Here is a 14,617-nt window from a genome sequence, read left to right as displayed (position 1 = left end):
AATGTGGAACTTTCTATTGGCACCTGTGAGGGACCAGCAAGCAGACTCAGGGGCACAGAATTAGTTACTAACCAAAAACTTTACTGAAAATCGAAAAATCATCAAAATACAAAAGCATATCCAACAAAGGAAAATCCAGGGCCCAATAAAATGAGGTCAACCAAACAGAATGAAACCAAAATTAAAGCAAAGCATAACCCAACCTACACTAAACACAACTGACCTCCTAAATAACACACTGGGGAAACATATATACTGGGTGATCAATCCAGCAACACACACAAGGGGGGAACCCTACCATAACATTTATACCTACATGCCACTAACTAAATAAACCCCATAACATATTGAGCCCATAAGATTATACAAACAATTTTATAAAGAAAAACCTAAATAAAAAAATAACAAACAACTATGCCACAACCCAGCTCCTCATCCCCCTTCTGTGGGCACCTGTTGGTACTGCCACTGGGGATTAAAAGGGAACCATGACCATCCAGGCCGTTTGTCCGTCGGACCAATAAAATGCATGCACCACTTCCCATTTCACCCCAGGTAACTGCAACATGTTGTTGTGGCCATCTCAGGCCATCACAGCACCATTAAACCCACATACACATCATTCACAATTATGGACAATGTGGTAACTCCAGTTCATGTATGATATCAGTATGATAAGGGAGGGGTGGCAGCCTTACCCACGGCAACACTGAGAGGACAAACTGCACACACATGGAGCGAGGGCGGAGACTCGAACCCTGGTCCTAGAGGTGCTAACTACTGCACCACCAATAAATATACAACTGATTTTTTTTGTCAAAGACACTGATATGCAGCTAACCATTGAACCACTTCCCACAAAGGGGGGGGATTGCCAACAGTGAAGCTTGCGGGTGCAGTTTAGTGGAATGAGGTTACATAGTTGTTAATTTTGTGGAAAACAAACGATTGATTTTATTGCGGGGCCGTACTGTAACACCACTCATAAGTGTTGAATGAGCAGATGAAATTCTTTGTCCTCACTATGTAAAACGACTGATCGTCCAATGCCATCATCTTTGTTATTTCAGTTTTGTGTCTTTAGCTCCTGTGCTGCTAAATTTAAATATCGATAACATTTAAATATAGGCGTTGACCAATATATCATGCATGTCTACATATTTTTTGTTCCATCATCATAAAGACAATTTGTAATGCAAAATAAAAGATAAAAATAAAGAGAGAAATAAATTGTTCAAGAAATGTGAGAAAAAATTGCAATCTGGATTCTGAATGGGGGGGAAAAATGCGATATTTTACCCAGAATCCTGCAGCCCTACTCCTCTATTTATGTGTCTGTTTCAGACAAAAACAATGCCAAACAAAAACATGTAACCAAAGCCTAATAATAATAAGTCTAAATGCCAAGGGTACCCTCAGTGTGTACAGGTGTACAGCTGCAGGCGCCCATGCCATAGACAAGGGAACAGGGGCCAGCCAGCGTCGCAAGCCGGATCAGTGCCCAAGCTGGATATGTTGCATTTACAGCAGCCCTGGGGGTCCTGAGCTGGGGAAGGGCCTGCAGGGACGTCACCCTGGGCCTGTTCTTCTCTAACATGCCTGGATGCCATGGTAACTCTTTTGCAAAATTGACGCTTTCTTGTGGCACTGGGTGTGACTCTGCTCATGCTGATTCGAGATTCACATCAAGATTCTTTATTGTGATCTCATAAAATAAGGAGACATGAGCACAAACATTTGTGTGCCATGTCCCACGTGGCCGCCATTCTCCAGGGCCACCACACAGTTTGTGATGAAATAAAGACTTGCAAAAAAATAAAATAGATAAAGTTTCTACTCATCATTCACACCACTGGCAAACATAAAAAAAAAAAATATTTAGAATAAATAAGCAATATATACACACCGGCCTGCATGTGTGCAGGTGTGATTGCCATGCACGATTGTAGGATGCAGCAGCTTTTGGTGTTTAATGTTGCATGCACAATCCCACACATGCAAACACACAGTTCCATTGTTTCAAAATATTTGTGTGCACCACCCTGCTGAGCCTCGTGGGTCACTGTGGTCTTCATGCATCATATGCATTTCCTGCTAAAGCATGTTGTGATATGGAAGAAGTGTGTGCATTTTAGGTTAACACTTTCCCTGCATCGCATTTTGCATGCAGCGTGTGCATTTCCCTGCACGGTGCTGCAGACGTACACAGTTTGGTGCATTCTAATGTGAATGTGCTTTGTGCATTTCCTAAACATGCCGGGGTATAGCTGCCTCAGCAGAATGTCCCATAAGGCACCTCTTCTGTGGGTGTGCAGGGGGTTCAGTTAGCAGGGATAACCATGTCTGCAGACGCTCACTTCAGCTAGCTGTGTAGCATTTACTATACTGTAGCTCTGTACATTATTACGGGCAGCAATAACTGGCCACTTTTGTTGTCTCCTTCTATCATCTCATTTATTTCTTTTATTTGTCCTTTCTTCCCATTTTATTTCTTCCATTGTTTTTGGAGATAAGCTGCACACAAAAAAATAATAAAATCCCATCACTTCACATTGTTATCTGAGGCTGTCCGTGCAGAGTTAATGTATGTAGAGTGTTATAGTTTAAGACAGACAGAACAATTTCTATGTAAAGTGCCTCTGAATGCTGCTTCCCTCACAGCTGTGTCTTCAGGCCGCGAAAATGAAATCTGTGAGAGCGGGCAGAGCGGCGGGAATTGCAGGCAGCAGACTGGGCGCGATGCTTTTCTGTCCGATAACCCCGCTGGATGATGCTCCATCCATTTAAATAGCCTTATCTGTTCCCCTGTAGACACTCAGAAGCCTGCGCCAGCAGAATGGCAGGAACTGCAGAGGATCAGTAGGAAAATGAGTGCAGGCCTCACAAAGCATTACCATATAAATAACCCGTCAGATACAAGAGGAGAAAATGATCAATATGTGTGTGCGTGTGTGTGTGTGTGTGTGTGTGTATGTGCGTGTGTGTGTGTGTGAATTATGTATATATTACATTGTAGGGGACCAAATGTTCACCACAATGTAGTAAAAAGATTTTTACATTATTTCGACGAATTTTCAGGTCCCCACAAAGATCTGTGAATGCAATCAAAAAAATTAAAAATGGCAAAAATATCATATTTAGTTTGGTTACTTATGGTTAAGGTTAGGGCTGGGTGGGGGTTAAGGCCTTCATATTGGGATTAGAATTTTCCCCATAAAAATGAATGGAGAGTCCCCACAAAGATATAATTACAAACCTGTGTGTGTGTCTGTGTGTGTGTGTGTGTGTGCACGCACATATTTGTTTCCTGAAAATTGGCAGTGTTTCTCCTGACCTCTCATCTACACGAATGTTGCCCTGCTCTGTTCAGGGAATCTCTTTCTGCTGATGAATGTTTTAACGCGGTTAATAAGGGACACCATCCTTACCTTGTGCTGTGGTCTGGTCCCTGCTCTACCCCTCACCGCCATGAAACCATCCTTCATGCTGACAGACCATCCTTCTGTGACACTGTCAACACTCAATCCTGTCTCCTTTCTTTATTTTTCAGCATGGTTTATTTAATTTTTTTTCACTGTGCTTCCAAACTTTTATTGCTGTAAAAATTGTCACTTAAATTCCCTCTCAATATATGATAAATATATACAGCAACAGTACATTTAGTAGTCATTATGACACTAAAAAAAAAATACAGATTGTCCTGGCCTGTTTTCATTCTGTACTCTCTATACTCTGTACTGCTGGTAGGACGTACAGCCCAGTCTCTGTCCCCTCAGAACCTCTTTCCTGTTTGTTGTGGGAAGAAAACATTCACAGTACAACACACACTGCAGACAACATTTGGGTATGCAGAAAGGATGAATGAACAGGTGTAAGAAATACCTGCTATAGGAACTCATGCTGAATTCTGTAAATAAACAGAATGGCTGACGTCTTCATTACACTCACATCATAATCTCTGACCACTTACAGCATCATTGAGATATTTGACCATGATTTATAGACTATCAAAGGAGATTGACTGGAAGAATGAGACAATGTGCTGGTAATATCTGGTATTTACTTCCTGTGAACTAAAATCCTTTGTTCCCTGCATGTTTATAAATTTAGCTTCGTGGTCTGTAGCTGCCTGGCGGATCTAGTTTTATACTTCACCCATTCCTCCAGCTGGCTGACTTTACTTAGTTGGGTTAAGATTTATTCTCAAGGGTACAACAGCCGAACCCATGGATCTCAGTTCACAGGCCTCCGTGCCTCTTTGCTGCTTTGTACATTCCCCGTTACGGATGGATATACACCCAGCTGCAGACCGCACACAAACACCTGCACAGACGCATCATGGAAAGATGACTGTAGTGTCAGTGACACTGAATTAAACTTGCAGGTACTATGGGGGGGGGGGGGGGGGGGGGTAGATTATTTAGAGAGAAGTGCTTTAACTTATCCCATTTAGTAGATTTTGCAAAAGGGGGTGCACCTTGATTCATTTTGCCAGTCTGCGGCAGAGGGACGGACGGACTTTTCGTAACTGGCTGCAAGTGTCTGATCGCTGTCAAACTTCTTGAAGGGGAGGGTGGGGGTGCTTACAAAGTTTTGTAGGTGTTTTTAACTATGTGGCTACATGCCTGACTACATGAATAGAAACACAAGCCATGATAGGCCATGCAGGTTAATAAAATACCAAACAATTCCAACTTCTAGATCATGCAGCCCCCATGTATATTTTGGACAAAAAAGTATGAAAACAGTAAGTCTCAGCCCCAAAGCCCTACATATCATATTCATTTCTTTTGCATCTTAGCAAGACAGTTAAAACAACATACTTGCTAAGCATAGGTCTATGTTCAAAAATTTCTAATTCAAAAATTTATTGTAAGGCAGAATTTGATAAAGCAGGCATCATGTGGGCTTCTGTGCAAGAGTAAGAGACTAAGATGGAAAAAACCGTAGAAAATGGCATTCCTCAGACCGTTACATTGTAACTGAATTACCAGACACAGCATAAGGAATTCACTCACCACTGGATCTGAAATGCAGCAAAGCTTAGCTTTACGTCTTCCATGTAAACTGAACTGTACAGAAGCTTCAGTCCTTTTAAAACACGAAGGCCCGAGATTTCAAGAAAATTCTTCAGTTTTCATGAGAAAACATTGTAAAGAATGATGATATTCAATTGCCTTTCTCGGCTTCAGTAGTTTACAGATTTTAGACGTATTTTAAAAGAAACAAAAGACACCAGCTTTTTGGAGGCCTTGTGGGGATGCCCCCAGGGTAAGACAGAAATCAACTAACAGCATAGTGACCATGTCTACATTGAAAACATTTTATTTAAAGAATATGCATTATGCTTTTCATTACAGCAGTGTGTGTGTGTGTGTTTGGGGGGGGGGGGGGTTGGTCATAGACAGGGGGAATTAGGCTCAGGTGGGAGGTATTTCACTGAGAAGTAGAAAAATTAAATCCCAAACAAAAGAGAGAGCTGTATGTGTGGCTGGCCCAAGGCCACGGTACCTCGGTGAGGTCAGTTGGGAGTGTCAGTGGCATCCCTGCATGGACAGCCATCGTTACAGGGACTGACTGTTCATAAAGAGCCCCGAGTGCTGTGGGGTGACTCTATAATTAGGCTACATTTTGGCATATGCATGTATCACTTGCCATATGTAGAAGCCTGTTACTCTTACAAAGCACCCCTAAAGAGGAGTTTATTTACTATTTGTCCATCTCAAGAGATAGTCATCTTGAATATAATGAAGGGCTTCTTCCTTGCTTTATGGGACTTCAGTCCTGCTTATAGGAGCCTGATATAAACTGTCCTAGCAGTGCACTTCACACCTGCACTTAATGTTTCCTGTTCCTTTTGAAGGTCACTTGATGTCATCCTATGATCCATGAGAAACTATTGGATAAGTTCATGGTCATCTCTGCCACTTCAACCCTTTACGTGGTTCGTTTCTGGTCATCCCCAGTGTCTCCTGCTTAACCTTTTTCTTGTGTACTGCTGTCTTAGGAATTTTGAATGTAGATTTGTTTAAAAATATAGAGTGGTATCTTGTTTTTTTTCCACAGCTGTATATCAGAAATTAAAATACTTTACATTTCTGATAAGTAAAGTGATTATACTTCTCGTGTTTCACTGACAGCAGTCAATGGTCTTCACATTTTATCAGATAAATCTAATATTCAAATGTAGATTTCCATGATTAACGTACAACCTTCCCACTATTGACTTTATCATCCAGGATGCTACAGATGCAAGGCAGGGACCAGCCCAGGATGTGGGGCTGACCCATGGCAGGACGAGAGTTGAACGTCACATGGCATTCCTTGGAATCACAACAATACAAACATCACAGATACAGTTAGGACCATAAATACTGTATGTGGACAGAGACAAAGTTTTTCAGTTTTAAGTTCTGTACATTACCACCATAATTTTTTAAAGAAACAAGTCAGATGCAGTTGAAGTGCAGACTTTCAGCTTTAATTCAGTGGGTAGAACAAAAACATTGCATAAAAATGTGGGGAACCAAAGTAAATTTTCTACACAATACCCTCCTTTCAGGGACTCATAAGTAATTGGACAAATTAATATAACTGCAAATAAAATGGTAAATTCTAATACTTAGCCGAAAACCCTTTGCAGACAATGACTGCCTGAAGTCTTGAACTCATGGACATGACCAGACGCTGGGTTTCCTCATTTTTAATGCTCTGCCAGGCCTTTACTGCAGCAGCTTTCAGTTGCCCAATCAATTTGGCTGCATTTGGTTGGATTTGAGCAGACATGATGTCTCTGAACACCTCAGCATTCATTCGGCTGCTTCCATCCTGTGTCACATCATCGCCACTGGCAGTCATGCACGCCCAAGCCATCACACTGCTTCCACCATGTTTTACACATGATGCGTGTTCTTTGAATCATAATCTGTTCCAGCCCTTCTCCATACTTTTTTCTTTCCATTATTCTGATACAGGTTAATCTTGGTTTTATCCTTCCAAAGAATACTGTTCCAGAACTGTGCTGGCTTTTTTGCAAAGTCCAATCTAGCCTTTCTATTCTTAAGGCTTATGAGTGGCTTGCTTCTTGCAGTGATCCCTCTGTATTTGCTTTCATGCTGTCTTCTCTTTATGGTAGACTTGAATATTGATAAAAAGAGGGTGGCACATGTTGCCCAGCTGAAACTCCTAAACGCTTTGTCCGATTTGAATGTGGATACCCTAAAATGAAATCTGAGTCTGCACTTTATGTCCATGCCCATTGTATAACTTCAATTGGAATATATTTCAGTAAACAGGTAAAATAGAAAAACCAAATATATATGGACCTAACTGTATATTTATGCTGTTTATTTTCTTACAATTTTTATTGGTGTTACTAGAGAAACTGGCCATTTTAAAATCTGCTTTTGATCAAGACCCAACTCTTAAAGAAATATCTGTAGAGAAAAAATAGGACTTAGCCTTATGGTCTATAGGCACGTTCTTTCTTACAAAATGACACAATCTGGCACATTCATGTGACACTGGGACAAACCCATCCTTCTGCATATGGAACTTAGTGGACAAGGATTACTTGGACATGCATAGACTCAACTATTTCACAGAGAAAACTCATTTTTTACAGTAAAGCCACACCCAGCTATTGGCTCTTGGAATTGCCACCCAACAAAGCCACAACCTGCTATTGGCCCTTGGGGTTGCCACCCAGCAATGCCACACCCAGCCATTGACCCTTGGGGTTGCCACCCAGCAATGCCACACCCAGCCATTGGCCCTTGGGGTTGCCACCCAGCAATGCCACACCCAGCCATTGGCCCTTGGGGTTGCCACCCAGCAATGCCACACCCAGCCATTGGCCCTTGGGGTTGCCACCCAGCAATGCCACACCCAGCCATTGGCCCTTGGGGTTGCCACCCAGCAATGCCACACCCAGCCATTGGCCCTTGAGGTTGCCACCCAGCAATGCCACACCCAGCCATTGGCCCTTGGGGTTGCCACCCAGCAATGCCACACCCAGCCATTGGCCCTTGGGGTTGCCACCCAGCAATGCCACACCCAGCCATTGGCCCTTGAGGTTGCCACCCAGCAATGCCACACCCAGCCATTGGCCCTTGAGGTTGCCACCCAGCAATGCCACACCCAGCCATTGGCCCTTGGGGTTGCCACTCAGCAATGCCACACCCAGCCATTGGCCCTTGAGGTTGCCACCCAGCAATGCCACACCCAGCCATTGGCCCTTGGGGTTGCCACCCAGCAATGCCATACCCAGCTCTCCCTGTAGACACAAAAATCATCCCTGTATGTCACAAAAATTAAACACTTTACCACTTAACATTTTAATTTTTACTAACTGAGTCCTTTATCCAAAGTGATGTACAATTTGGGAAAGCAGGTTCAGGCAGTCCCTGGAGAAACTGGGAGTTAAATGCTTGGGTCAGGGACCCAACGGTGAAATCTGAACCAGCAACTCTCCCATCACAGACACAGCATCATAACCTACAGAGCCACGCTCTGCCCTCACAACATATTCAGCTTGAGCTTCCCAGGAGAAATTACACTTAATCTCTCAGTAATTCAAATGTAATGTACAGCCAAGGAAAAAAATGAAGTGACCACAGCACAATTTTTTGTTTCACTCATTTCTCAATTTCTCAATAATATTTTTTCATTTTTTTTGTAAACTGCAGCCTGTTCTTCTCTGTTTCTCATTAATGAAGAGCTTCTTTTTGCTTTATGAGACTTCAGTCCTGTATCTAGGAGCCTGATAGGAACTGACACTTCACACCAGCACTTAATGTTTCCCATTCCTTTGGAAGGTCACTTGATGTCATCCTATGATTCATGAGAAACTGTCAGTTAAGTTACCGGTCATCTCTTGCATAAGAATGTCTTCCACCCTCTACCTGGCTCATTTCTGGTCATTCCCAGTGTCTCCTGCTTCACCTTGTTCTTCTGTACTGCTGTCTTAGAAATGTTGAACCTGAAAGCATCTTGCTGCTCATTGTGGCCTTCTGCCTGCAGAACCACAATTAAACCAGGATTTAAAAATGCAGTTTTGTTTAAAAGTGTGATTTTCACAAAATCTTGGTTTCAAAGATTTCAAACATGAAATATTTAAAGACTTGGATCAACAAATTTATTTTTTATCCATTAATAACCAGGTCTGAAGTGTTAAGGGTAATAAGGGTAAATTTAAAATCATTTACAGAAAATTTAACATTTCCCAAAACAAGTCCTTAAAAATCTCATTACCGCAACAGTCTGGAAACATCTGAAGACCATTAAGAAAGCCAATGCATTTTCACATTTAAAAAAATTGCTAATTAACAGTCATGCTCATTAACAGTCATGCTCACTTACTTGAAACTCTGAAATAATGTATAATTTTAAATTAACATTTTTATTTGATTTGACTGATTTCTATTACCGCAACGTCTTCTAGAATCTACAACCTAATATTTTTCGTATTTCCCTGAAACTTGATATATTTTTTAAACAATTTGCCAAACACAAGGAAGACAACATATAGATTATACACATGCAATTAAAAGCAAACTACTATTTTTCGATTTATTAAATTGACATTAAATGGACACCTTTGCAGTAATGATACAGAGGTTTCAGAAATTATGATAATGGTTTCATGAGAATCACCCAAAAACCATAGTGGTTTCTTCATTTTTAATTAATGATACAATATAAATATAATTCCTCTCTTTGTGTTTGGACTGACAGTTTTTGTCCCGATTCTAAGGACCTCAGGCCAATTAGAGATGTGTAGGCATTTGTATGTACAATAAGTATATAGCTTAGATTCTGCATTTATATGATGCATTTTGTATGTGTGAGCTTGTGGTTAAAATATCTTTGAAAAATACTATTGGGGGATGTATTTTTTACACATTCTCAGTTTAAGATGTTTTTCTAATGCTTAAAGTCATTTCTGTGTCATTTCTTTGTCATTTCATTCCCATGTTAATTCTGTTACTGCTCTGCTGTCAGCGACGTTGAAGTTCTGTATCTGACACCTCAGTGGGTAAATAGTGACTCTGCCAGTTCTCCACTCCTAATGTCTCCAATTACCCTTGATGGAAAGAATCCTCTGTCACCCGGAATGGCTTTCGCTGTTTCTGTTGTGAAATAACAAGATGATTTTAAAAAAAAGGTTGCCCAAGCTGGTGGTGTAACAGTTGATAATTAAATAGCGGCATAATACATTTCTGACAGTATTCTGAAGTTTGTGACGTAATGTCATTGAAAAAGTCACCCTTCATTGGGACCATGGAGACTGAGGCCACATAATCCTCAGGACAAATGTTTATTTCCATTGAATATTAATGTATTTAGTGAAATCTAAATTGAATCAAATTGGGCACAAATATGCCTCCTTTGTTCTTTAATGCTGCTCGGTATTCAGGCTCAGGTGTTGAATATTTCCTCCTCTCTGCTCATCATATCCAGTGCATGGCAGTATCTAGTTATTGCTTGTTGTCATGTAAAACAGACTAGAAAAAAAAAAAGCATCGACATGAATTATTAAAATAAATTAACGGCTGATCAATGTGCAAGCGTGTTTGATCTGAGTTTGCATACGGCATCATCCTAAGAGTGGTCTGCTGGCACAATATTCTCCGGTTTCCTGGGTCAGACAATGATGTAAGTTTTTTCTAAAAACAATAACAAATGCAGTATGTCAATATCTCTGCCCCCCCCCCCTTCTGATGCAACAGCTTTTACCCTCACAGTCCAGGCAAGTCGATTAGCAGACAATGGAACGCAGCTCAATTTACTTGTAATTAGGACTTTAATGTGTGTTATTAAATAGCCAGCCATGTCCCAATTAGAAGGTGTCGGGCCCATACATCACCTAAATTGATATCCTCCCAATGCCACCTGGGATCAGTGTGTTCCATCAGGATTCCCGTGTGATGTTTGCTGGCAGGGTGCTGAAGTAAAAAGCAAATTGGCCCACTGTAATTCTAATCTACCCTTATCAGTATGGGAAAATGTGTGTGTGTTTGTGTGTGGGGGGGGGGGGGGGGGATTAGGTTTTTATTACATTGTGGGGACCATTTTTTTCAGGTTTACGTCTTCCGTGTCTTGTATTTTGGTTACATATGGTTAAGTTTAGGGCTGGGTAGGGGTTAAGGTCATCATGTTAAGATTAGAGTTGTGTGTGTCTGTATGTGTGTGTGTGTGCCCTGTGTGTGTGTCTGTGTGTGTCTCTGTGTGCCCTGTGTGTGTGTCTTGTGCCCTGTGTGTGTGTGAGTCTGTGTGCCCTGTGTGTTTGTGTGTGTGCCTGTGTGTGTGTGTGCACTGTGTGTGTGTCCTGTGCGTGTGTGTGTCTGTGTGCCCTGTGTATTTGTGTGAGTCTGTGTGTCCTGTACGCGTGTGTGTGTGTGTGTCTGTGTGCCCTGTGTGTGTGTGTGTCTATGTTCTCGTCTTCCTGCCCCCCTGTTGCATTGCCCTCTGTTTGTCTCCTCTGGACTCTCACGAGGCTCCAGCCCTCATTAGGGGCTGCTGCGGTTCCTACAGATCGACAAGTGATGATGCAACTATGTGTAAATATGTGCTCATTGTCCGCTGGGGGAGGGCATTGAAAAGTGTGTGTTTCGGGGGGGTTGGGGGGGTGGCATTCGCCTGAGGGATACAAAAGGGATATAAGTCTAAATAAAAGCTGCAACGACATAAAAATGTAGAATGCTTACTGACATCATATTTGTGTTTCATTTACTTCTCTTTTACTTGAAATGTGATCACTATTAATTTTGTTTCACTCATTTAAAAGAAAAGTCATAAGTGAGGATAAAACCAAGCGGTCTCCAGCAAAAGGTAAGGAAGAGAGAACAGTTGTCTCTCTCAGGACACAGGACAAATACCCAAGAGATTTAAAACTAAATTCAGCTGGGAATCCATACAAAACAGCAAATCCTTTTCACGTGATTATACTGAGGTCACGTTCCTGCTGCCTGATCCTCTGCACTGCAGATGAGCCATACAGATTTCTGAAAGGCTGTTGGTTTAACTCAGTGTTTCCTAACTTGGTCCTTGGGGACCCCCAGATAGTCCACATTTTTGCTCCCTCCCAGCTCCCTGTAGGAGGGTACAAAAATGTGGACTGTCCTGCAGGGAGCTACAAGGGAGCAAAAATGTGGACTGTCCTGCAGGGAGCTACAAGGGAGCAAAAATGTGGACTGTCCTGCAGGAAGCTACAAGGGAGCAAAAATGTGGACTGTGCAGGGAGCTACAAGGGAGCAAAAATGTGGACTGTGCAGGGAGCTACAAGGGAGCAAAAATGTGGACTGTCCTGCAGGAAGCTACAAGGGAGCAAAAATGTGGACTGTCTCGCAGGAAGTTGGGAGGAAGAAATAATTTGGACTGTCTCGCAGGAAGTTGGGAGGAAGCAATAATTTGGACTGTCTGGGAGGAAGAAGCAAAAATGGATTGTCTGGGTGTCACCAAAAACTGGGTTAACAGGCCATAAAGAGTGTGACAGTCCCCACTCCAGTTTGTGTGTAGCTTTATGATGATGAAGACAAATGGTATTAAAGGCACCGTGAGAAGGCAGCGCCCCCCTCAGGTCGCTCTGGCTCGACAGTAGCTGAGGGTCGTCAGATAAAGGGACCATCAATCAATAAGCATTCCTTATCTTTGCCTGTCATCTGCTTTTTATCAGCAGGGCAGAAGCTGCTTTTCCATCACCTTTTCTCTCTCCTCTGTCCTCCTGTTTGCCTCCATGGTTGTTCTGGGACTGAGAGTTTAAAAAAACAAATGGCATATCGCTCCAAGGTCCTCTTCTGTTGCCATAACACCTCCCTGATTGTCAGAACCCTCTCTGTCCTTCCCCAAAGGATAAATGAATCTGGTGGAAAATGAAGCTCTAATTCGAACAACGGAAAAACAGCTTAAAATGAAAACCCTCCTTTGTTAAAACTTTTTGAAAGATGGAAACAGAGACAACGCTTTCAGTCTCCAGCCAGCCAGTCTTGAAACTGCTCATGCATTCTAGTTATGCAGTGTGACAAAAGTAGCTCATTAGGCTGTTTAAACACTTAAAAAGAAAGAGCATGAGAGAGAGAGGGAGTGAGTGAAAGCGAATCAGAGACTGGTTCCTCTGAGTCGCAGAAGTGGATGTCAAATGCTCCTGTAGTCATGTTCATTAGACTCAGCTCTCCTAACAAGCTGTACATTTTCAGTGGGAGTAATTAAATAGCTTTTTAAGGCCTCCTACTCCCTGGGTACTGTTGCTGTACAGTGTTCAGACCCGCACTTTATCTGGAATCATCCTGACGTACCTGTTGGCGGCTGTCATGTGATCATCAGTCATGTCCTCTTGCTTTACAGGCATTCTCCCATTAAGCTGCACTTAAACCAAATATTTTGCCCCCAAGCTGTCTTTTGTCTTTTACTCTTCACTTCATTTGAAGCCTTCATCTCTAGGTACCTTCATAATCCTTTATAATGGTCGGTAAAAGAATGAATAAAGCATTACAGTATCTTCTATTGACAGTCAGAAGGCATTATACTGTTAATTGTAATAATTCATGAGCTCCTATGAAGCTCTTATCTATAATGCATTATAGATACCTTCATAATGCATTATAATGGTCGGAATAAAAATTAAGGATGCTTTGTATTGCATTATGAAGGTATCTTCAGTGCATTATAGATGAGAGCTTCATAAAGCATTCGTATTGTATAATAAACGTGGCTATATTGTGCTATGCCTTTTCATAAATATGGATAGCCACGTTTATAATGCTTTAGGAGTGCATTATATTGTGTTATGAATGTATTCATAGTTTCTTATAGACATGGCATGGTAAGTGCAAAGAATCATTGAAAAGACATGCAATATTCAAAAGAATTCCAAAGCTATGTTGTCATTAACACAGGTACATTAGAATACTTGTTTGTGTACCTCCCTGCAGACTTTAACAACATATAGTGATGAACAAGAAATTGCTAATAACAAGATGTAGAGCCCAGCCAATGGAGGGCCCCAGCCAGTGGAGGGCCCCAGCCAGTGGAGGGCCCCAGCCAGTGGAGGGCCCCAGCTAATGGAGGGCCCCAGCCAATGGAGGACCCCAGCCTGTGGAGGGCCCCAGCCAATGGAGGGCCCCAGCTAATGGAGGGCCCCAGCCAAGGCTCGGACACAGGGGGGCTGGAATCCTTTGTCTGAGGTCTCATGATCAAGACATCACTTCCTAGAGCCGATGGCAGGGGCACTAAGTTGTCCCATTTAGCTGAATTTAAATGGTTGTAGTATTCGGCACACTGGTAGATCGATAGCTGAGCCCTGGGAGCCTGGGGGGCTGAGCGTATGACCCTGTGGGGAATTTTTGACAGATGCGATCCCTCTCAAGGGGATGAGCAGTGGATGTGCCCTCGGACTGCAGCCTGCTCACAAAGCGACTCTGTGGGGCCACATCTCTCAGCACTACGCATGTACATACATATGGGTGTGTGAGTGGGCAGGGTGAGGGGGGGGGAGGTTGCTCTCAACATATCTTTATGTTTAAATAAATAATTCACACCAGGGAATCTGCAAATCTGCTCTTCATCCGCACTCCTCCAGGCAACTTGCAATAGAGGGAGAGAAAACCATTTTAGAGGC

This window comes from Paramormyrops kingsleyae, chromosome 17 (assembly GCF_048594095.1).
Source record: "Paramormyrops kingsleyae isolate MSU_618 chromosome 17, PKINGS_0.4, whole genome shotgun sequence".
NCBI classification, from domain to species: domain Eukaryota; kingdom Metazoa; phylum Chordata; class Actinopteri; order Osteoglossiformes; family Mormyridae; genus Paramormyrops; species Paramormyrops kingsleyae.
This window is presented reverse-complemented; position numbering follows the sequence as displayed.